Source organism: Triticum urartu, chromosome 7A (assembly GCF_056163025.1).
Source record: "Triticum urartu cultivar PI428250 chromosome 7A, HENAU_Tu73, whole genome shotgun sequence".
Taxonomy (NCBI): domain Eukaryota; kingdom Viridiplantae; phylum Streptophyta; class Magnoliopsida; order Poales; family Poaceae; genus Triticum; species Triticum urartu.
In genome coordinates, this window is record NC_141879.1 from 596,326,209 (window position 1) to 596,353,249 (window position 27,041).

The window sequence follows — 27,041 nt, forward strand, 5'->3', positions numbered from 1 at the left end:
TGGAATGTACTTGCGATCGGAAACAATTCTGCATGTATAATTGAATTTTTTAGCTCTATTGTACGTATTTCCGTATTTGAGCGCTCGTCGGTCGCACATGACCTCATTTTGCAGAGCGTGTGTGCCAGGAGGGCATATCCCCGATGGTTTCTGGGTCGTGTGGGAAGGACCCCCCTATCGCCGTCACTCACTAGGCGACGGTTCCAAATGTCGTCACGGAAAGGGGTTAAAAACCGTTTGTATAGCACCGACGCGTACTGGAGAGGACCCTCCTCATCCCTAACACCTCTGTGGTTCTGGCTACGAGAAACAGAATCTCGGGTAACTAACGACATCCCAAGGAAGAAAAACCATGGGAAAACAACGATGCAATCATCATCAACATAAGGATGCAGAGTGTAGCGCAAACGCATTAGAATCTCCCAAATTCCTAGGAAATTTTGGGCAGCATCACGGCAGTAAAATGCTCAAAATATGAGACATCTTGCAAAATTTGGTGCAACCGAACAACTCGACATCATCACTCAAGGTTCTGTGATAAGGCTAAACATTACTACACATGAAGTACTCTAAAACAAGCATGTGACTCTGATCAACCATTCCTATAAGACTACAGACTAGTAGCTCGTGATTCTAATATCTAGATGAGAAAACCTAGTTTCTTAACCCTGTAGAAAAGAAGAGGTGACTCAGAATCAGAGAGACACAAGGAAAGGAGTAAAAAGATCCTTATGTTCCCTTCCACAATCAATTCCCCTAAATAACTAAAACATTTCTAGACTACACTTCGACCAGTTTGGCTTGGTAATCCTACAGCCATTCAGGCTCTGATATCAAAGCTGACGGTACCTTGATCATAGGTCACACAAAACGTAGCATGTAACACATCATATCACTTTACAGCCTCACGCATGGTATTCCCACTCCAGCAGCTATTACCTTCGTCGGGGTTGTTTGTTTCTTTTGGCTCACATATATGATATGCCACTAGCATCCATATGACTGAGGACTCGGTTGACATGATTAGTTATAGATCAAGCAGGAACAAACGTAAAGGGGCATACATAGGTAACCCAGTAATGCATGTGTTAGACAGCAGCGAGTGTAACCAAGTCGTAGCAAAGCTACAAGGACTATAGTAAACATTGCATGACATTTCCCCATAGCGATAGAGATAGGAGCAAAGAAGGATACATGTTGGTCAATCCATGTGTTCGGGAGCAGTAGCACTAGGAGGCATTTCCCTGTAAGAAAGGCTATAAAGGCACATAACTTGGTATCGAACCCCAAACATAGAAATACATGTCACCCGTACGCATAAAATGCAAGTATGTGTTGTACAACATGGCATCACAGCATTACTCTACAATTGAAGTATAGATAAGGCTCGCAAGATCCATACATAGTATATTACTAAAAACATGGGCCTCATGACTCAACATACAAACTCACACAAGCAACAGAAGCATAAACTTGTCTGAGTACAGACAACTGAAACGAAAGAAGGCTAAGAAGCCTGACTATCTACAAGACCCTCCATAGGAACCAGACCTCTATCTGGGATTCCCAAGATACTCATTCAAATCCACGTGGAACTACTAGTGAGTCTGAAGTCTTCCCTGCAAAAACATAAATTAAGCAACCGTGATTACAAAGGTACTCAGCAAGACTTAAATCAGAACTATCTACATAAGCATGAGTATTGATACGTCTCCAACGTATCTATAATTTTTGATTGCTCCATGCTATATTATCTATTGTTTTAAACATTATTGGGCTTTATTATCCACTTTTATATTATATTTGGGACTAACCTATTAACCGGAGGCCCAGCCCAGAATTGTTGTTTTTGCCTGTTTTAGGGTTTTGAAGAAAAGGAATATCAAACGGAATCCAAACGGAATGAAACCTTCGAAAACGTGATTTTCTCATCAGATAAGATCCAGGAGACTTGGACCCTCCATCAAGAAAGCCACGAGGTAGTCACGAGGGTAGGGGGCGCGCCCCCTGCCTCGTGGGCCCCTCGAAGCTCCACCGACGTACTTCTTCCTCCTATATATATATATATCCACGTACCCCCAAACGATCGGGGACGCAGCCAAAAACCTACCACCGCTGCAACTTTCTGTATCCACGAGATCCCATCTTGGGGCCTGTTCCGGAGCTCCACCGGAGGGGGCATCGATCATGGAGGGCTTCTACATCATCATCCAAGCCCCTCCGATGAAGTGTGAGTAGTTTACTTCAGACCTACGGGTCCATAGCTAGTAGCTAGATGTCTTCTTCTCTCTTTTTGGATCTCAATACAATGTTCTCCCCCTCTCTTGTGGAGATCTATTCGATGTAATCTTCTTTTTGCGGTGTGTTTGTTGAGACCGATGAATTGTGGGTTTATGATCAAGTTTATCTATGAATAATATTTGAATCTTCTCTGAATTCTTTTATGTATGATTGGTTATCTTTGCAAGTCTCTTCGAATTATCAGTTTGGTTTGGCCTACTAGATTGGTTGTTCTTGCCATGGGAGAAGTGCTTAGCTTTGGGTTCAATCTTGTGGTGTCCTTTCCCAGTGACAGAAGGGGCAGCAAGGCACGTATTGTATTGTTGCCATCGAGGATAACAAGATGGGGTTTTTATCATATTGCATGAAACTATCCCTCTACATCATGTCATCTTGCTTAAGGCGTTACTCTATTTTTTTAACTTAATACTCTAGATGCATGCTGGATAGCGGTCGATGAGTGGAGTAACAGTAGTAGATGCAGAATCGTTTCGGTCTACTTGTCTTGGACGTGATGCCTATATACATGATCATACCTAGATATTCTCATAACTATGCTCAATTCTGTCAATTTCTCAACAGTAATTTGTTCACCCACCGTAGAATACTTATGCTCTTGAGAGAAGCCACTAGTGAAACCTATGGACCCCGGGTCTCTTTCTCATCATATCAATCTCCATCACTTTATTATTGTTTTGCTTTTACTTTGCTTTTACTTTATTTACTTTGCATCTCTATATCAAAAATACCAAAAATATTATTTATCTTCTCTACCAGATCTCACTTTCGTAAGTGACCGTGAATGGATTGACAACCCCTAAGCGTGTTGGTTGCGTTGAGCTATTGTTTTTGTGTAGGTACGAGGGACTCGAGCGTAGCCTCCCACTGGATTGATACCTCGGTTCTCAAAAACTGATGGAAATACTTACGCTACTTTGCTGCATCATCCCTTCCTCTTCGGGGAAATCCAACGCAGTGCTCAAGAGGTAGCAAGAAGAATTTCTAGCGCCGTTGGCGGGGAGTCTGCGCAAAAGTCCACATACCAAGTACCCATCACAATCCCTATCTCCCGCATTACATTATTTGCCATTTGCCTCTCGTTTTCCTCTCCCCGACTTCGCCCTTGCCGTTTTATTCGCCCTCTCTCTCTCTATCCTCCCTCTCTATTACCTCTTTTTGCCCATTTGCTTTTTGTTTTCTCGTGTGTTGGATTGCTTGTTTGTCGCGATGGCTCAAGATAATACTAAATTGGGTGACTTCACCAATACCAATAATAATGATTTCCTTAGCACTCCAATTGCTCCTCTTACCGATGCTGAATCTTGTGAAATTAATACTGCCCTGTTGAATCTTGTGATGAAAGATCCGTTCTCCGGCCTTCCTAGTGAAGATGTCGCTACCCATCTTAATAGCTTCGTTGATTTGTGTGACATGCAAAAGAAGAAAGATGTCGATAATGATATTGTTAAATTGAAGTTATTTCCTTTTTCTCTTAGAGATCGTGCTAAAGCTTGGTTTTCATCTTCGCCTAAAAATAGTATTGATTCATGGAACAAGTGCAAAGATGCTTTTATCTCTAAATATTTTCCTCCCGCTAAGATCATCTCTCTTAGAAACAATATTATGAATTTTAAACAACTTGATCATGAACATGTTGCACAAGCTTGGGAGAGAATGAAATTAATGATACGTAATTGCCCTACTCATGGTTTAAACTTGTGGATGATTGTTCAGAATTTTTATGCCGGATTGAATTGTGCTTCTAGAAATCTTTTAGATTCGGCCGCGGGAGGCACTTTTATGGAAATCACTTTAGGAGAAGCTACTAAACTCCTAGATAATATTATGGTTAATTATTCTCAATGGCATACTAAAAGATCTACTAAAAAGGTGCATGCGATAGAAGAAATTAATGTTTTGAGTGGAAAGATGGATGAACTTATGAAATTATTTGCTAATAAGAGTGTTTCTTCTGATCCTACTGATGTGCCCTTGTCTACTTTGATTGAGAATAATAATGAATCTATGGATGTGAATTTTGTTGGTAGGAACAATTTTGGTAACAACGCGTATAGAGGAAATTTCAACCCTAGGCCTTATCCTAGTAATACCTCTAATAATTATGGTAATTCCTACAACAATTCTTATGGAAATTATAATAAGATGCCCTCTGATTTTGAATCTAATATTAAAGAATTTATTTCTTCGCAAAAGAATTTTAATGCTATGATTGAAGAAAAATTGCTTAAGATTGATGATTTGGCTAGGAACGTTGATAGAATTGCTCTTGATGTTGATTCTTTGAAACTTAGATCTATTCCACCTAAGCATGATATCAATGAGTCTCTCAAATCCATGAGAATTTCCATTGACGAGTGCAAAGAAAGAACTGCTAGGATGCGTGCTAAGAAAGATGCCTTTATAAAAGCGTGTTCTTCTAGTTCCTATAAAAATAATGATGAAGATCTAAAAGTTATAGATGTGTCCCCTATTAAATCTTTGTTTTGCAATATGAATCTTGATAATGATGGGACTGAATATGATCCACATTTACCTAGAAGGCGTTCTAAAAATTCGGAATTTGTTGATCTTGATGCTAAATTTGATAAAAGTGGGAGTGAAGAAATTAAAACCCTAGATTTTGTTAAAACCACTATTATGGATTTTAAGGAATTTAACTATGAAAATTGCTCTTTGATTGATTGTATTTCCTTGTTGCAATCCGTGCTAAAATCTCCTCACGCTTATAGTCAAAATAAAGCGTTTACTAAACATATCGTTGATGCCTTGATGCAATCTTATGAAGAAAAACTTGAATTGGAAGTTTCTATCCATAGAAAACTTGATGATGAGTGGGAACCTACTATTAAAATTAAAATTAAAAATTATGAGTTTTATGCTTTATGTGATTTGGGTGCTAGTGTCTCTACTATTCCCAAAACTTTGTGTGATTTACTAGATTTCTGTGATTTTGATGATTGCTCTCTAACCTTTCATCTTGCGGATTCCACTATTAAGAAACCTATGGGAAGAATTAATGATGTTCTTATTGTTGCAAATAGGAATTATGTGTTCGTAGATTTTATCGTTCTTGATATAGATTGCAATCCTTCTTGCCCTATTATTCTTAGTAGACCTTTCCTTAGAACGGTTGGTGCAATTATTGATATGAAGGAAGGGAATATTAGATTTCAATTTCCATTAAAAAGGGCATGGAACACTTCCCTAGAAAGAAAATAAAATTACCATATGAATCTATCATGAGAGCCACTTATGGATTGCCTACCAAACATGGCAATACCTAGATCTATTCTTGCTTGTTATGCCTAGCTAGGGGCGTTAAACGATAGCGCTTGTTGGGAGGCAACCCAATTTTATTTTTATTCCTTGCTTTTTGATCCTGTTTAGTAATAAATAAATTATTTAGACTCTTTTTTGGTTTTGTTTCTTGTGTTTAATTAGTGTTTGTGCCAAGTAGAACCGTTGGGAAGACTTGGGGAAAGTCTAGTTGAACTTGCTGTAAAAAACAGAAACTTTAGCGCTCACGAGAACTGCTGTCATTTTTATTTGGAAAGTGATATTTAGTTAATTATTTTTGCAGGTGATTAATAGATAAATTCCTCACATCCATAAATTTTTTATAGAATGTTTGGGGTTCCAGATCTTGCGATAGCTACAGATTACTACAGACTATTCTGTTTTTGACAGATTCTGTTTTCCGTGTGTTGTTTTCTTATTTTGATGAATCTATGGCTAGTAAAATAGTTTATAATCCATACAGAAGTTGGAATACAGTAGGTTTAGAACCAATATAAATAAATTATGAGTTCATTACAGTACCTTGAAGTGGTCTTTTATTTTCTTTCGCTAACGGAGCTCACGAGATTTTCTACTTTAAGTTTTGTGTTGTGAAGTTTTCAAGTTTTGGGTAAAGATTTGATGGATTATGGAACAAGAAGTGGCAAGAACCTAAGCTTGGGGATGCCCATGGCACCCCCAAGATAATATAAGGACACCTAAAAGCCAAAGCTTAGGGATGGCCCGGAAGGCATCCCCTCTTTCGTCTACTTCTATCGGTAACTTTACTTGGAGCTATATTTTTATTCACCACATGATATGTGTTTTTCTTGGAGCGTCTTTTATGATTTGAGTCTTTTCTTATTAGTTTACCACAATAATCCTTGCTGTACACACCTTTTGAGAGAGCCATACATGATTTGGAATTTGATAGAATACTCTATGTGCTTCACTTATATCTTTTGAGCTTTACAGTTTTGCTCTAGTGCTTCACTTATATCTTTTAGAGCACGGTGGTGGATTTGTTTTATAGAAACTATTGTTCTCTCATGCTTCACTTAGATTATTTTGAGAGTCTTAATAGCATGGTAATTTGCTTAAAATCCTAGTATGCTTGGTATGCAAGATTAATAATAAAACTTTTGTATGAGTGTGTTGAGTACTAAGAAAAGTTTGATGCTTGATGATTGTTTTGAGATATGGAGGTAATAATATCAAAGTCATGCTAGTTGAGTAGTTGTGAAATTGAGAAATACTTGTGTTGAGGTTTGCAACTCCCGTAGCATGCGCGTATGGTAAACGTTATGCAACAAATTTGAAACATGAGGTGTTGTTTGATTGTCTTCCTTATGAGTGGCGGTCGGGGACGAGTGATGGTCTTTTCCTAACAATCTATCCCCCTAGGAGCATGCGCGTAGTGCCGAGGTTTTTGATGACTTGTAGATTTTTGCAATAAGTATGTGAGTTCTTTATGACTAATGTTGAGTCCATGGATTATACGCACTCTCACCCTTCCATCCTTGCTAGCCTCTTCGGTACCGTGCATTGCCCTTTCTCACATTGAGAGTTGGCGCATACTTCGCCGGTGCATGCAAACCCCGTAATATGATACGCTCTTTCACACATAAACCTCCTTATATCTTCCTCAAAACAGCCACCATACCTACCTATTATGGCATTTCCATAGCCATTCCGTGATATATTGCCATGCAACTTTCCATCATTCCGTTCATCATGACACATTCATCATTGTCATATTGCTTAGCATGATCATGTAGTTGACATAGTATTTGTGGCAAAGCCATCGTTCATAATTCTTTTATACATGTCACTCTTGGTTCATTGCATATCCCGGTACACCGCCGGAGGCATTCACATAAAGTCATCTTTGTTCTAGTATCGAGTTGTAATCATTGAGTTGTAGATAAATAGAAGTGTGATGACCATCATTATTAGAGCATTGTCCCAAGTGAGGAATAAAAAAAAAGAGAAAGGCCATAAAAAAGAGAAGGCCCAAAAAAGAGAAAGGCCATAAAAAAGAAAAGGCCCAAAAAAATGAGAGAAAAAGAGAGAAGGGGCAATGTTACTATCCTTTTACCACACTTGTGCTTCAAAGTAGCACCATGATCTTCATAGTAGAGAGTCTCTCATGTTATCTATTTCATATGCTACTGGGAATTTTTCATTATAGAACTTGGCTTGTATATTCCAACAATGGGCCTCCTAAAATGCCCTAGGTCTTCGTGAGCAAGCAAGTTGGATGCACACCCACTAGTTTCTTTTGTTGAGCTTTCATACATTTATAGCTCTAGTGCATCTGTTGCATGGCAATCCCGACTCCTTGCATTAACATCAATCGGTGGGCATCTCCATAGCCCATTGATTAGCCTCGTTGATGTGAGACTTTCTCCTTTTTTGTCTTCTCCACATAACCCCCCTTCATTATATTCTATTCCACCCATAGTGCTATGTCCATGGCTTGCGCTCATATATTGCGTGAAAGATTATAGGTTTGAGATTACTAAAGTATGAAACAATTTCTTGGCTTGTCATCAGGGTTGTGCATGATGATAGCATTCTTGTGTGACGAAAATGAAACATGACTAAACTATATGATTTTGTAGGGATGAACTTTCTTTGGCCATGTTATTTTGAGAAGACATAATTGCTTAGATAGTATGCTTGAAGTATTATCATTTTATGTCAATATGAACTTTTGTCTTGAATCATTCGGATCTGAATATTCGTACCACAATTAAGAAGAATTACATTAAAATTATGCCAAGTAGCACTTCGCATCAAAAATTTTGTTTTTATCATTTACCTACTCGAGGACGAGTAGGAATTAAGCTTGGGGATGCTTGATACATCTCCAACGTATCTATAATTTTTGATTGCTCCATGCTATATTATCTACTGTTTTAAACATTATTGGGATTTATTATCCAATTTTATATTATTTTGGGGACTAACCTATTAACCGGAGGCCCAGCCCAGAATTGTTGCTTTTGCCTGTTTTAGGGTTTCGAAGAAAAGGAATATCAAACGGAGTCTAAACGGAATGAAACCTTCGGAAACATGATTTTCTCATCAGATAATATCCAGGAGACTTGGACCCTCCGTCAAGAAAGCCAGGAGGTGGTCACGAGGGTAGGGGCGCCCCCCCCCTAGGGCACGCCCCCTGCCTTGTAGGCCCCTCGAAGCTCCACCGACGTACTTCTTCCTCCTATATATCCACGTACCCCCAAACGATCGGTGACGGAGCCAAAAACCTAATTCCACCGCCGCAACTTTCTGTATCCACGAGATCCCATCTTGGGGCCTGTTCCGGAGCTCCGCCGGAGGGGGCATCGATCACGGAGGGCTTCTACATCATCAGCCAAGCCCCTCCGATGAAGTGTGATTAGTTTACTTCAAACCTATGGGTCCATAGCTAGTAGCTAGATGTCTTCTTCTCTCTTTTTGGATCTCAATACAATGTTCTCCCCCTCTCTTGTGGAGATCTATTTGATCTAATCTTCTTTTTGCGGTGTATTTGTTGAGATCGATGAATTGTGGGTTTATGATCAAGTTTATCTATGAATAATATTTGAATCTTCTCTAAATTCTTTTATGTATGATTGGTTATCTTTGCAAGTCTCTTCGAATTATCAGTTTGGTTTGGCCTACTAGATTGGTTGTTCTTGCCATGGGAGAAGTGCTTAGCTTTGGGTTCAGTCTTGCGGTGTCCTTTCCCAGTGACAGAAGGGGCAGTAAGGCACGTATTGTATTGTTGCCATCAAGGATAACAAGATGGGGTTTTCATCATATTGCATGAAACTATCCCTCTACATCATGTCATCTTGCTTAAGGCGTTACTCTTTTTTTAACTTAATACTCTAGATGCATGCTGGATAGTGGTCGATGAGTGGAGTAATAGTAGTAGATGCAGAATCGTTTCGGTCTACTTGTCTCGGACGTGATGCCTATATACATGATCATACCTAGATATTCTCATAACTATGCTCAATTCTGTCAATTGCTCAACAGTAGTTTGTTCACCCACCGTAGAATACTTATGCTCTTGAGAGAAGCCAGTGGTGAAACCTATGGCCCCTGAGTCTCTTTCTCATCATATCAATCTCCATCACTTTATTATTGTTTTTCTTTTACTTTATTTACTTTGCATCTCTATATCAAAAATACCAAAAATATTATTTATCATCTCTATCAGATCTCACTTTCGTAAGTGACCGTGAAGGGATTGACAACCCCTAAGCGCGTTGGTTGCATTGAGCTATTGTTTTTGTGTAGGTACGAGGGACTCGAGCGTAGCCTCCTACTGGATTGATACCTTGGTTCTCAAAAACTGAGGGAAATACTTACGCTACTTTGATGCATCATCCCTTCCTCTTTGGGGAAATCCAACGTAGTGCTCAATAGGTAGCAAGTATCAATGAAGCGGGTTGTGGGGTTTAACTGCAGCAAGCCAGCTTTGACTTAGTGGCTATCATGTACTATGACTACCAGTAATTTTTTGAGGTAAGAGAGCGGACACGAGTCCACATAGTCACCACAACAATACACCACTATGAATCCTCTCCCATCTCCCTACGAGAAGGCCATCCATAGCACTCACACTTATCTTCCGCATTTTAGAGTATCCACTTAAAGTTGTCTATGAACCATATAAGTCTCCAAGTAGTTCGTACACCACTATGGGTGTGTTTGGTAGGGCGCATGGAGAGTGCATGAGGGCAAAAGTTCCCAATCTGACCCACTTTTGCTTATTTGGTAGGGTGCATGGAATCACCTAGGCTATGCCCAACTGATGCACAAAAAGGGCCCTCAGCCATGCCCACCTCATGCACCCTAGAGAGGATGCATGGAGGCAGCCATGCTGGCCCCGATGCTCGTCCCCACCCACGAGACCACGTCCAGATATGTTTAAATTTAACAAAAATGTTCATAATTTCAAATTTTGTATAAATTTTCAAAAAAAATCAGAATTTCAAAAAAATAGACTTTTGAAAAAGTTTAAAATTTAAAAATAAAATCGAAAATGTTCAGAATTTCAAAATTATTTAAATTTTCAAAATATATTCATAACTCCTAATTTTGTTTAAATTTTCAAAAATGTTTAGAATTTCAAATTCTGTTTAAATGCACCCCAAAGAGGGTGCATGGAGGCAGCCATGTTGGTTGCGACCCTCATCCCCACCCACCAGACCACGTCCAGATATGTTTAAATTTAAAAAAAAATCATAATTTCAAATATTTTTTAAATTTTCAAAAAATATTCAGAATTTGTTTAAACTTTTGAAAAGGTTTAACACTGCATTTTTTTGAAAATATCCAGAATTTCAAAATTGTCTCAATTTTCAAAAAACTATTCACAATTTCGAATTTTATTTAAATTTTCAAAAACTTTCAGAATTTCAACTTTTGTTTAAATTTCAAAAAATATTTAGTATATAACTTTTCATTTAAATTTCAAAAAATGTTCAAAATTTCAAATTTTGTTTCATTTTTTAAAAAAAATCAAAATTAAATTTCTTAAAAAAATAAACAAAAAAACTTCCGACTTTCAAAATATGCTTACATTTTCAAAAAATGGTTAGAATTTTAAATTTTATTTAAATTTTGAAAAATCTTTCGAATTTCAAATTGTGTTTAACTTTTAAATAGAAGTTTAGAATTTCAAAATATATTTAAATTTTTGTTCACATTTTTTAAATTTTGTTCACAATTTTAAAAAATATTTGGAATTTAGAATTGTTCGACATGTCTAAACACATGCAGGCTGTGAAACAAAGTCTCAGCTCGGTATGTGTCGGTGCATACACCGCTGCCAAACAACAGCAAATGCATGGACTCAGCGTGTCTACACTGAGCATGTATTAGAGGAGAACAACTAGGCTAAACCCATACATGCTACCAAACACACCCTATATATCTCAGGAATGCCTTCAAGCGAAAGCCTAGCGAGGGTGTCGGCCACGACCTGACTAACCACATAAGACTCTAGTCCAGGTTTATCGCCTATCAGAGGCTGAACCTGCACGGGAAGTCCAACCAAAGTTTTTATTACGACCCCAAATGATGTGTGCAGGGTTCCCAAGCCCACCTCGTTGGATGAAACTACGCTTGGTACATAGGGCAATGGTGCCTAGTCTGGCCGAAGCCCGTCGGTACTGGGGTGCCACTTGATAGGCAAATATCGTGACATACAAACACCAAAAACTCGTTGCAACTCCTAGACGGAGATCGAGGCGATTAATAAACCGAGTGGGTCCATGGGTTTTGCGCCCAATATGTGGTAGTAACTGTTCTTGGATAACAAACATAGAACTTAGTTGTTAAGGACGGTTTCAATGAGACAACCCACCATGTACTCCTATAAGGCCTCTCATCGCTTCCTTTACCAAATTGTGTCCACACACTTAGCTCTCAACATCAGAACATGATCACAACATTCCAATTTATTCCCAGATGAATTAGACTTGACACAACTCTAAGCAGTAGCAAGAGTGTCATGGATGAAGCCGGAACATGGCTGAATCATTGTTGTCCTAATGCAATAAAAAAAGAGCAGGAGTGAGAGAGTGGGATTGTATCAAAATGACCAAGGGGGTTTGCTTGTCTGGATTATCAACACGATAGCACTGCTCCTCAGATAGGTAGTTAGTGCCACTCACAGAGGAAGAACTTATCAAGGAGAATAGTACCGGAAAGGTATAAGTCGATCAATTTAGATGCATGATCATGGCATGGAGATATGTTGTGGTTTGAGCTAATGCATGTAACATTCAATTTAGATGAAGTCCATTTGAACTAATGATTCAAATGCACCTCCAAAGTTAAGCATTTAAGATGTCATTTAGTGGTTTTCACTTATGCAGTAGGTATAAGTTGGTTTTTCATGCATGGAAATGGTAGAGATGGATTCTTTGGATTTTTCTAATAATTTTTCATATATAGATTATTTCATTTTGAGATACGGTTGAAATTCTACGATTCCAAGTTTTGAAGATTTTCTAGAATTTATTAAATCATTTCTGATTTATAAAAAACAGAATAACATTTACGATGTCAGCACTGTCTCACAACTGCGTCGGTAGGTCAACAAGCCAGCCAGAGTCAAACCTGGCGTGCGGGGTCAAGGAATGTTTGTTGTAAAACTTCCTTTAAAATGATGTGGTAGAAAGCAATGTGCGACTTGAAGGACATGATTGATTGTGGATTTTGCTATCCATCACTTTCCATAGTAATGAAAATGCTCTTGGCTCGACATAGCCTGTTCTATTCATTCTAAACCAAATTTGTGCTGGGTTTAAGTAACATAGCACACGATGGAGCTCGAGAGGACATAATTTTTTTATCAAGGGAAATAATCTAGGTTAGTGAAAACTAATAAATTAGGCCAACTTTGTCAGTCTATCCTTAATATAGAAATAAATCAAAAGGTTAAAATAAGAAGATTTAAAGCAATAATAAAGAGTCACCCGGGTTAATAAAACTGAGAAAATTAACTCAGAAAGAAATTTTTTGGAAGCTCCATTGCGGGATTCAGACATAACCATTCAAGGAGAAGTAGTGGGAACGACAGAACCCATGATTCCATAGGATTTTATTGAAAATAATCCTAACACTTCATTGGGTGGGATGGCGGGAAGAATCATTCTTTGAATCATCCAAATTTATCAATTTGCGAAGTCAATAAAAAAACGGACTGATCCTCGGAATACACCATCATCTTTCGAAGTGCGCAGTCAATATTATGTTATATTCAAAGAAACAAGTCAAATTGTAAAGGCTTCGCCCTTCAATACAACACTTCCAATCGAAATTCCTATGAGATTGACGTTCGAAGAAAAAGACATGGTTTGATAGAAACTTTAAGTGGGTATCAAATAAACTGGAATGAATGGTATCAATTTCTTCTTTTTTATACTGAATCTGCTTCGGTATCTCTTTCTTCCTTCCCTTCTATAACCCATTAAAAAGAACCTTTGACCCTTCACTCCAAATTATTACAGATATCAATTAATGGAGCCTTTGGATTATTGGAGTTATCGTGTCATTAGCCTAGGATTTACCCTTCTAACCATAGGTATTCCTTGTGGAGTAGTATGGTCTAATGAGGCCTGGGGATCCTATTGGAATTGGGATCCTAAGGAAACTTGGGCATAAAGGAACAGATAACTCGATCAATTTTTATATCGATCATGATATTCGTAATAATTCGGACATCTATTTCAAATGCATATCCCATTTTTGCGCAGTAGGGTTATGAAAACTCACGAGAAGCAACTGGACGAATTGTATGTGCCAACTGCCATTTAGCTAGGAAGCCCGTCAATATTGAAATTCCCCAAGCTGTGCTTCTCGATACTATATTTGAAGCAGTTCTTCGAATTCCTTTTGATATGCAATTGAAACAAGTTCTTGCTAATGGAAAAAAGGGAGGGTTGAATGTAGGTGTTGTTCTTATTTTTCCCGAGGGATTCGAATTAGATTCGATGTAGATGAAATTGTATAAGCGAATTTTTTTATTTCCTTAGACTTAGACCGCGCAAGACAAGAATTTTTCCCTATTTATGATTTCATATTCTTGTTACTAGATGTTCTATAGGAATAAGAAGAAATCGCAACTCCTTTGCGCTACACATAAAATTGGATTTTGAAGGTCCATTTTTTCAGAATCCTTTATTTTAGTTCTTCCACCCATGCAATAGAGAGGGAATGGTAAAAGAAGGGTTACTTTTGTTTTCATTTTCCCTTAAAAGATAGACTTTGAAATAGGAGTCTTGGAATAATGCTGAATTCAATGCCCTATCGTCTAGTGATGCCCCTATCGTCTAGTGGTTCAGGACATCTCTCTATCAAGGAGGCAGCGGGCATTCGACTTCCCCTGGGGGTAGAGAGTATTATGAAAGGAGGTTAATCATAGATTAGCAAAAACCCTAGAATAAATTCTTCCTGGGTCGATGCCCCTATTCGAGAGGAGCTGCTTGCCTTGCCCACTTCAATAAGGAAGACTCCATCCATCTAACCCATATCCATTGGAACCAGAAGCGAGTGATAAATTCACCCTTTGGCTAAAAATGATTTGTATGCGTGGCGAACACACAGACCTCTGAAAAAAAAGAGAAAGAACGAAAAGAAGCAGGCCCACAAGACAACAAGTGGATTGAATATCCTTTGCTTTCGTCATCGATGCTATTGAATCCACATTTAGAAGAAAGAGCTTCGGGAATGAATTGCTTTGAGTGGGGCTTGCCCATTAATTAGATCACCTGAGTAAGCCAAGAAAGACGAAAGCGATGGATGTATGTGACAAAGAGAACTTATGAACATGAAAGCCAGCCTGTTCCCTATATATTTTAGGAAGCTATATCTCTCTTTGCTTTACCTTTTTTTAAAGAAATGTATGTGTGTAGTTCAAGTTTTTGACCGATTCACCAAGGAATATTTTGGTTGCTTTTGGCGGATTGCTTACTACTAGGTTGGATGGATGTCCACATGTGGAGGCACCATTTGTTACTATTGGACAAATTCCTTCTGTCTCGTTAGATGGTTCAGCGACCCAAATGCAGCCAAAGCCAATTTTCAAGAAAATCGAGAGTCTTCAGTAACAACTCATCGCTATCAAAAGGTTCAGTGATCATCATGTGCCTTTTCATGGGTCACAACAACTTCTGAAAAAGTAACATCGGCTTGTTTCCAACTTCTGAAAAAGTGACATTGGCTAGTTTTCCACTTTCCAAACTACCGAGAAAGTGGAGATCTATGAATAGGGAATGTTGCACTACTATCTACAGGACCCAAATTATCAACAGGCTCCCCAAGAACGTTGAAAATTCATCTGAGAGTAGCTCCACCGACCAGAACACTGAGAGGAGCTCCCGTGTCAATCACTTCCATGTTGGAGATATGCCCTAGAGGCAATCATGTATGATGATATTTCCTATGTGTTTATGAATAAATATAGTCCTTGGACATTATCAATGATGTGTATCAGCAAGTACGTGACTTGTTTGTGGGACTATACATTGTATGATGACTGTCCTAAAAGGTCCCTAGTCGAAAGGGCTGTGTGGACGCGCAGCAAACTAGACTAGCATATGACACGGTCGATGGCTTGGTCTCACTAGCCATGGAGCATTGGATGCTAACCGGATAATATGGACTTGGAAGGATCTGGTCGGATTCGACGTAGTCGGATCCGAGTCGAGATAAGGTCCGAGTCGGACAGACCCAACTATGAGACGCGGTGATATGTCATCTGTGAGTCTCTAGTACAACATATGTTCTATGTCCTAAGACCTGAGCTGACGCATGTACTCGGGATGGTGACAGGCTTGCTTTGGGCCGACCAAACGCTACTCGTAATTGGGTAGTTATAAAGGTAGGTTTCGGGTTCGTCCAGAACCATGCTGCGAGACGTGGTCGAGCAAGATGGGATTTGCCCCTCCGATCAGGAGAGATATACTCTGGGCCCCTTGTGTGGTCCGACCAGGATAAGCATGGCCATGCGATAAGGATTATGAGATAATCCGGTTTGTGGTCGGCATCACTAGAACAAGAAAGAGGTCGGGCTAGCACTAGGATGACAGACTCGCCTTGAGCTCGACAACATATATCGCGTGGCAAAATGAATGGAAGTGTGATGTACAGGTTCGCTAACCAGCTTCATAGTCTTCTTAGTGTTCGGCATGCCTTGCTAGAGGCCGCTACCAACTGTGAAGTTCGGAGGTGATCCAAACTGTGACCAAGCCGACTTGAACCTAAGGGGTCGCGTGATGACCCACAAGTATAGGGGATCTATCGTAGTCCTTTTGTTAAGTAAGAGTGTCGAACCCAATGAGGAGCAGAAGGAAATGATAAGCGGCTTTCGGCAAGGTATTCTCTACAAGTACTGAAATAAGTGGTAACAGATAGTTTTGTGATGGGATAAATTGTAATGAGCAACAAGTAACAAAAGTAAATAAAGTGCAGCAAGGTGGCCCAATCCTTTTTGTAGCAAAGGACAAGCCGGAACAAACTCTTATAATAGGAAAAGCGTTCCCGAGGACACATGGGGATATCGTCAGGCTAGTTTTCATCACGTTCATATGATTCGCGTTCGATACTTTGATAATTTGATATGTGGGTGGACCGGTGCTTGGGTGATGTTCTTACTTGAACAAACATCCCACTTATGATTAACCTCTATTGCAAGCATCCGCAACTACAACAAAAGTATTAAGGTAAACCTAACCATAGCATGAAACATATGGATCCAAATCAGCCCCTTACGAAGCAATGCATAAACTAGGGTTTAAGCTTCTGTCACTCTAGCAACCTATCATCTACTTATTACTTCCCAATGCCTTCCTCTAGGCCCAAATAATGGTGAAGTGTTATGTAGTCGACGTTCACATAACACCACTAGAGGCTAGACAACATACATCTTATCAAAATATCAAACGAATACCAAATTCACATGACTACTCATAGCAAGACTTCTCCCTTGTCCTCAGGAACGAACGTAATTACTCACAAAGCATATTCATGTTCATAATCAGAGGGGTAATAATATGCATATAGAATCTGAACATATGATCTTCCAGCAATTAAACCAACTAGCATCAACTACAAGGAGTAATCAACACTACTAGCAACCTACTAGCACCAATCCCGGACTTTGAGACAAGAATTGGATACGAGAGATGAACTAGGGTTTGGAGATGAGATGGTGCTGGTGAAGATGTGGATGGAGATTGCCCTCTCCCGATGAGAGGAGCGTTGGTGATGGCGATGGTGATGATTTCCCCCTCCCGGAGGGAAGTATCCCCGGCAGAACAGCTCTGCTGGAGCTCTAGATTGGATCCGCCAAGGTTCCGCCTCGTGGCGGCGGAGTCTAGTCCCGAAAAGTTCCTTCCTATTTTTTTCTCATCGAAAGACTTCATATATGAGAAGATGGACGTTGGAGAGCCACCAGGGGGCCCACGAGGTAGGGGGCGCGCCCTAGGGGGGTGCGCCCCCCACCCTCGTGAGCAGGGTGTGGGCCCCCTAGCCTTCATCTTTGGCGAGGATTTTTCTTTATTTATTTTAAGATGTTCCGTGGAGTTTTAGGACTTTTGGAGTTGCGCAGAATAGGTCTCTAATATTTGCTCCTTTTCCAGCCCAGAATTCCAGCTGCCAGCATTCTCCCTCCTTATGTAAACCTTGTAAAATAAGAGAGAATAGCCATAAGTATTGTGACATAAAGTGAAATAACAATCCATAATGTGATAAATATCGACATAAAAGCATGTTGCAAAATGGACGTATCAACTCCCCCAAGCTTAGACCTCGCTTGTCCTCAAGCGAAAAGATGATAACAATAAATATGTCATCATGTTTAGAGGTAGAGGCGTCGATAAAAATAAAATACGGACATGAAGGCATCGTGATTATTCTCATAGCAGCAACATATATAGCTTTTGTCATATGATTACTTATGTTCAAGTGATGATCTATTCACAATGCAAAAGTATAAATCATAAACCTTATTGGGCTCCGACAAACTATAATCTCAGTCATTGAAGCAATTGCAATTTATCATAACATCGGAAAGAGTCTATGTCAGAGCTAAAAAGCAAGTCCACATACTCAACTATCATTTAGTCCTCCATAATTGCTAACACTCACGCAATACTTGTGGTTACGGAGTTTTAATCGGACACAGAGAAAGATAGGGGCTTATAGTTTTTGCCCCACAACCTTTTACCTCAAGGGTAATGTCAACAATAATGGTTCATGCTCCTCTACATCCAATTAGATATATATATATATCATGTTCTTTCCAACATGCTGAGCTTGCCAAAGGATAAAATGAAAAAGAAAAGGTGAAGATCACCATGACTCTTGCATAAGGTAGAAGATAATAATAAACGATAGGCCCTTCGCAGAGGGAAGCAGAGGTTGCCATGCGCTTTTATGGTTGGATATATAAAATCTCAATTCGAAAGAACGTCACTTTATATTGCCCCTTGTGATATGAACCTTTATTATGCAGTCCGTCGCTTTTATTACTTCCACATCACAAGATCATATAAAGCTTATTTCTCCCACACAAATCAATAATACATATTTAGAGCAATTTTTATTGCTTTGCACCGATGACAACTTACTTGAAGGATCTTACTCAATCCATAGGTAGATATGGTGGACTCTCATGGCAAAACTGGTTTAAGGGTATTTGGAAGCACAAGTAGTATTTCTACTTGGTGCTGAGAATTTGGCTAGCATGAGGGGGAAAGGAAATCTCAACAAGTTAGAGGATCCATGACAACATACTTTATCTCAGATATAAGAAAGACATAAATCATTTTGTTGTCTTCCTTGTCCAACATCAACTCTTTAGCATGCCATATTTTAATGAGTGCTCCCAATCATAAAAGATGTCAACGATAATATATCTATATGTGAAAACCTCTCTTTCCTTATTACTTCCTATTAATTGCAACAATGACCAAAGCTATGTCTGCCAACTCCCAACAACTTTTAATCATCATACTCTTTCTATGTGAAGTCATTACTCTCAATAAGATCAATATGAACTTTTTGTTTCTTTTTATTCTTTTTCTCTTTTCTTTTATTTACCCAAGATCATGGCAAAATAATCAACCCCTTGACTCAACAGTAATCTTTATTATATATAGCTCACAGACTCGATTACATAGAGAGATCATAAAGCAAAACTCAAAACTAGATTATGCCATAAACTTTATTCTACTAGATCAAGATACTACTAATAGGATCGAGCTAAGAAAAACGGTAAAGATAGGAGTTGTGATTGTGATACAATACCGGGGCACCTCCCCCAAGCTTGGCAGTTGCCAAGGGGAGTGCCCATACCCATGTGATTATGTCTCCTTTGTCGGTGAAGAAGGTGGTGGTGATGTTGGCTTAGTTGATGGCTTAGGCTTCTCCCTTAATTTGCGCTTGAGGACAGCATTTTGATCCCTCAGATCCTCAATCTTCCACTCCAGGGTTAATATCTTTTTGCATAGGTCCTGCTTATTTTCCTGCAGGAGACGAAAAGGGATAAACTCGAACTTGGGTTTCTTTACCCTAACTTGGGTTTCTTTACCCTATCAGGGAGACTTGACTTTTTGAGCTCCACGTGCATGTCCCCAAGTTGAGGTAATCGTGCTTCATCTTCATCTGAGCTCGTCTCCTCCTTCCCCTTGGGTTCATAGTCCTCTTCTTCCTCCGTGGTCCATCCATCATGTTCCACATCTCCATAGACCTTTGGATTTGCTAAGTAATCATCCACATAGCTTTCTCCTTCCGAATCCTGGGAAGACATGTTGATTTAATCTGCAACGGGACAGCTCGAAATGAAAACAGAGGATTTTTGCGTGATACGGGAGTCAAAACCTTTGGGAGAATATATAATGAATTTTTACCGACCAAAATACGTAAGTGCAAGAAAACGGAGTCTGGAAGGCACTCGAGGTGATCACGAGGTAGGGGGTGCGCCCAGGGGGTAGGGCGCGCCAACCACCCTCGTGGGGCCCTCGTGTCCTTCCCGGAATACTACTTATTTTTCTATTTTTCTAAATATTCCAAAACGGAGAAATATTACCTTAAAATTGTTTTGGAGTCAGTTTACTTAACGTACCACATACCTATTCCTTTTCGGAGTCTGAAACGTTCCAAAAAGTGTCTCTTATGTATTCCTCCGGGGTTACGGTTTCAATAATATTGGTTTCAACATTTATGGGATTACCTGAGATATAATGTTTGATTCTTTGACCGTTTACCACTTTCGGATTTGTGCCCTCGAAGTTGATGATTTTTATGGCACCGGAACGATAGACCTCTTCGATAACATAGGGGCCTTCCCATTTAGAGAGAAGTTTGCCTGCAAAAAATCTTAAACGAGAGTTGTATAGCAATACATAATCACCTACATTAAACTCATGCTTTTGTATCCTTTTGTCATGCCATCTTTTAACTTTTTCTTTAAATAACTTGGCATTTTCATAAGCTTGGGTTCTCCATTCATCAAGTGAGCTAATATCAAATAACCTCTTCTCACCGGCAAGTTTAAAATCATAGTTGAGCTCTTTAATAGCCCAATACGCCTTATGTTCTAGTTCGAGAGGTAAGTGACATGCTTTTCCATAGACCATTTTATACGGAGACATACCCATAGGATTTTTATATGCAGTTCTATAAGCCCATAATGCATCATCAAGTTTTTTGGACCAATTCTTTCTAGACCTATTAACAGTCTTTTGCAAAATTAATTTGAGCTCTCTATTGCTCAACTCTACTTGACCACTAGACTGTGGGTGATAAGGAGATGCAATTCTATGATTAACATCATATTTAGCAAGCATTTTACGGAAAGCACCATGAATAAAGTGTGAACCACCATGAGTCATTAAGTATCTAGGGACTCCAAACCTCGGAAAAATAACTTCCTTAAGCATTTTAATAGAAGTGTTATGATCAGCACTACTAGTTGGAATGGCTTCTACCCACTTAGTAACGTAATCAACAGTAACTAAAATATGTGTGTATCCATTAGAGGCAGGAAAAGGTCCCATATAATCAAAGCCCCAAACATCAAACAGTTCAATAACAAGAGAATAATTCATAGGCATTTCTTGACATCTACTAATATTACCAATTCTTTGACATTCATCACAGGACAAGACAAACTTACGAGCATCCTTAAAGAGAGTAGGCCAATAAAAACCAGATTGCAATACCTTATGTGCAGTTCTATCTCCAGCGTGGTGTCCTCCATAAGACTCGGAATGACACTTCCGTAGGATCTGTTCCTGTTCATGCTCAGGTACACAACGTCTAATAACACCATCTACTCCTTCCTTATAAAGATGTGGGTCATCCCAAAAGTAATGTCTCAAATCATAGAAGAACTTTTTATTTTGTTGGTATGTGAAGCTAGGTGGTATAAACTTAGCAACAATATAATTAGCATAATCAGCATACCATGGAGTACTACGAGAAGTACTTATAACGTTTAATTATTCATTAGGAAAGCTATCATTAATGGGTAGTGGGTCATCAAGAATATTTTCTAACCTAGACAAGTTGTCTGCAACGGGGTTCTCAGCTCCCTTTCTATCAACAATATCCAAATCAAATTCTTGTAGCAAGAGAACCCATCTAATAAGTCTAGGTTTAGCATCTTTCTTTTCCATAAGATATTTAATAGCAGCATGATCATTTTGAATAGTTACTTTAGAATCAACAATATAAGATCTGAACTTATCACAAGCAAATACAACTGCTAAAATCTCTTTTTTAGTAGTAGCATAATTCCTTTGAGCATTGTCTAGAGTCTTACTAGCATAATGAATAACATTTAATTTCTTATCAACTCTTTGCCCTAGAACAGCACCTACAGCATAATCACTAGCATCACACATAATTTCAAAGGGTAGGTTCCAATTAGGTGGCTGAACAACAGGTGCAGTGACTAATGCTTTCTTAAGTATTTCAAATGCTTCTACACAATCATCATCAAAGACAAATGGTATATCTTTTTGCAATAAATTAGTCAGAGGTCGAGAAATTTTTGAGAAGTCCTTAATGAACCTCCTGTAAAATCCGGCGTGACCAAGGAAACTTCTTATACCTTTGATGTCCTTGGGACATGGCATCTTTTCAATAGCATCAACCTTGGCTTTATCAACTTCGATACCTCTTTCAGAAACTTTATGCCCCAAGACAATACCTTCATTAACCATAAAGTGGCACTTTTCCCAATTCAAGACAAGATTAGTTTCTTCACATCTCTGCAAAACCCGATCAAGATTGCTCAAGCAATCTTCAAAAGAGGAACCATAGACGGAAAAGTCGTCCATGAAAACCTCACAAATATTTTCACAAAAGTCAGAGAATATAGCCATCATGCATCTTTGAAAGGTAGCAGGTGCATTACATAAACCAAAAGGCATACATCTATAAGCAAAAGTACCAAAAGGGCATGTAAAAGTAATCTTTGATTAATCTCTAGCCGACACAGGTATTTGAGAGAAACCAGAATAACCATCTAGAAAGCAATAGTGTGTATGTTTGCATAATCTTTCTAGCATTTGATAAATAAAAGGTAAGGGGTAATGATATTTCTTAGTAGCTTTATTTAATCAATTACCATCCTATAACATGTGATAAATCTTTGTGGAATCAATTCATCTTTATCATTAGGAACAACAGTAATACCTCCCTTCTTAGGGACACAATGGACAGGACTTACCCACTCACTATCAGCAATGGGATAGATTATACCTGCCTCCAGAAGCTTTAATATTTCTTTTCTTACCACTTCTTTCATTTTAGGATTCAAACGTCGTTGAGGATCCCGAACTGGTTTGACATTTGCTTCCAAATTTATTTTATGTTGACATAGAGTGGGACTAATGCCCTTAAGATCATCAAGAGTATATCCAATAGCAGCACGATGCTTCTTCGGAATTTTCAATAATCTGTCTTCTTCATGCTTTGAAAGGTTAGCACTAATAATAAGAGGATATATCTTCTTTTCATCAAGATAAGCATATTTAAGATTATCAGGCAACTGTTTAAGCTCAAACACGGGATCTCCCTTGGGTGGAGGTGGATCCCCTAAAATTTCAATAGGCAAATTGTGTCGCAGAATAGGTTCCTATTTAAAGAATACTTCATCTATTTCCCTTCTTTCATTCATGAACATATAATTTTCATGGTCTAGCAAATAGTGTTCTAAAGGATCACTAGGAGACACGGCAATAGAAGCAAGACCAATAATTTCATCCTCACTAGGTAATTCTTCCTCACGATGTTGTTTACCAAATTTAGAGAAATTAAACTCATGAACCATATCATCCAAGCCAATAGTAACAACATTCTTTGTGCAGTCTATGGTAGCATTGACAGTATTTAAGAAGGGTCTACCAAATATAATGGGCAAAAACTATCTTGTGGGGAACCAAGAACAAGAAAATCAGCAGGATATTTAGTTTTCCCACACAAGACTTCAACATCTCTAACAATTCCCATTGGTGCAATAGTATCTCCATTAGCAAGTTTAATAGTAACATCAATATCTTCTAACTCAACAGGTCAATAGGTATTACACTAGCACTAGCACCCATATCACATAAGCCATGATAACAATGATCTCCTATTTTAACAAAAATAACAGGCCCGCCTACCACAGGTCTATGTTTATCTTTATCACAAGGTTTAGCAATTCTAGCAGTTTCACCTTTGAACTGAATAACATAGCCAGCAATATTATCAGATAAGAGATCTTTAACAATAGAAATATTAGGTTCTACTTTAAATTGCTAAGGAGGTGTATAAGTTCTAATATTGCTTTTACAAACAACAGTTGAAGCTTTAGCATGATCCTTTATTCTAACAGGGAAAGGTGGTTTCTCAATATAAGAAGTAGGAACAATAGGATCATTATAAGTGACAGTCTTTTCTTCAACTTTAATAGGTGCAGCTACTTTTACTTCTATGGGAGGATGATATTTAAACCACTTCTCCTTAGGGAGATCAACATAAGTAGCAAAAGATTCACAGAAAGAAGCTACTATCTCAGAGTCAAGTCCATATTTAGTGCTAAACTTACGGAAAATATCGGTATCCATAAAATATTTAACACAATCAAACTTAGGTGTCATACCTGACTCCTTACCTTCGTTGAGGTCCCAATCTTCAGAGTTGCATTTAATTCTATCCAATAAATTCCATCTGAATTCATTAGTCTTCATCATAAAACAGCCAGCACAAGAAGTATCGAGCATGGTGCAATTGTTATCAGAAAACCGAGCATATAGATTTTGAATAATCATTTCTCTTGAGAGCTCATGATTGGGGCATGAATATAACATTGATTTAAGCCTCCCCCAAGCTTGAGCGATGCTTTCTCCTTCGCGAGGCCAGAAATTATATATATATATATATATATATATATATATATATATATATATAATTGCGATCACGATGAACAAGATGCATAGGGTAATACTTTTGATGAAATTCCAACTTCAATCTTTTATAGTCCCATGATCTCATATCATCACATAGCCTATACCATATCAATGCGTCTCCCTTCAAAGATAAAGGGAAGACCTTCTTCTTAGCAACATCATCTAGTATACCTGCAAGCTTAAATAATCCACAAACTTCATCCAGATATATTAAGTGCTCATCAGGATGCTTTGTACCATCTCCTGTAAAAGGGTTAGCTAGCAGTTTTTCCATCATACCCAAAGGAAATTCAAAAGGAGTTTCATTTTCAATAGGTTCAGTAGGTTGAGGAGCAACTCTTTGCTCTACTGGACGGGGTGAAGATACCCCAAACAAGCCCCTCAGAGAATTACTTTCCATAGTAACAAGTGACAGTAAATTTCAGCACACTATATAAATTTTTCCTTACCAAATTCCACCTACCAAAAGCGCTACACTCCCCGGCAACGATGCCATAAAAGAGTCTTGATGACCCACAAGTATAGGGGATATATCATAGTCCTTTCGATATGTAAGAGTGTCGAACCCAATGAGGAGCAGAAGGAAATGATAAGCGGTTTTCATGCTGTCAGAGGTTTTGACCCACTGTTCGACCCTTTTTGCATATGGGGAAATGAGTTGTCCATGAATATCAATCAAGTCAAGAAACTTAGAAAGATTGTTAGGATAATGAAATTAGCGACAAAAAACAACAAGATCTTTGTCTGCACAATGAAGAAGACATCAGTTCACTACAAGATGGTAATAACTATTATACATTGCCTTTTTTATTCCTTTGATGGGTAGCTGAGTGCTGAAGTTATATCATGTGGTACTATGATGTATTTCAATTATGAAATTCTGCTTCCTTAATATGGAAATGAAATATATTATGTGCTTAATATGAATGTCAATTAGATTAATAAATGGATTATTAATAATAGGGCAATTAGCCTGCTAATTGGGTTTTGCTATTGCAAATGGTTATTGAAAAAATACCGTGGGCGATGACCTCAGGCAACGCACACAGTTTCTAGGAATAAACCATGTTGGATCAATGAACAATCACACATGACTTTCTCTTGAAAAATGTTTGCGTTAGGCCACCATGCGCAAACGTTTACCACATAAAAATTATGTGTGATGGACAGACGTTTCCACACAGTTTCTTCTACAGACCGTGTGTGATGCATTCAATAACGCAAACGATAAAATTGACAATACCGTGTGCAATAGCAACACTATCACAAACGATTTAACAGGAAATATTGTGTGTGACGTACCTACGAACGAAAACGTTTTCCTTGGAGCGACTGTGTGGTATGTACATACAAACGGAAACGTTTAGGAGGGACTGACTGTGTGGGATGTACTTGCGATCGGAAACAATTCTGCATGTATAATTGAATTTTTTAGCTCTATTGTACGTATTTCCGTATTTGAGCGCTCGTCGGTCGCACATGACCTCATTTTGCAGAGCGTGTGTGCCAGGAGGGCATATCCCCGATGGTTTATGGGTCGTGTGGGAAGGACCCCCCTATCGCTGTCACTCACTAGGCGACGGTTCCAAATGTCGTCATGGAAAGGGGTTAAAAACCGTTTGTATAGCACCGACGCGTACTGGAGAGGACCCTCCTCATCCCTACCACCTCTGTGGTTCTGGCTACGAGAAACAGAACCTCGGGTAACTAACGACATCCCAAGGAATAAAAACCATGGGAAAACAAGGATGGAATCATCATCAACATAAGGATGCAGAGTGTAGCGCAAACGCATTAGAATCTCCCAAATTCCTAGGAAATTTTGGGCAGCATCACGGCAGTAAAATGCTCAAAATATGAGACATCTTGCAAAATTTGGTGCAACAAAACAACTCGACATCATCACTCAAGGTTCTGTGATAAGGCTAAACATTACTACACATGAACTACTCTAAAACAAGCATGTGACTCTGATCAACCATTCCTATAAGACTACAGACTAGTAGCTCGTGATTCTAATATCTAGATGAGAAAACCTAGTTTCTTAACCTTGTAGAAAAGAAGAGGTGACTCAGAATCAGAAAGACACAAGGAAAGGAGTAAAAAGATCCTTATGTTCCCTTCCACAATCAATTCCCCTAAATAACTAAAACATTTCTAGACTGCACTTCGACCAGTTTGGCTTGGTAATCCTACAGCCATTCAGGCTCTGATATCAAAGCTGACGGTACCTTGATCATAGGTCACACAAAATGTAGCATGTAACACATCATATCACTTTACAGCCTCACGCATGGTATTCCTACTCCTGCAGCTATTACCTTCGTCGGGGTTGTTTGTTTCTTTTGGCTCACATATATGATATGCCACTAGCATCCATATGACTGAGAACTCGGTTGACATGATTAGTTATAGAACAAGCAGGCACAAACATAAAGGGGCATACATAGGTAACCCAGTAATGCATGTGTTAGACAGCAGCGAGTGTAACCA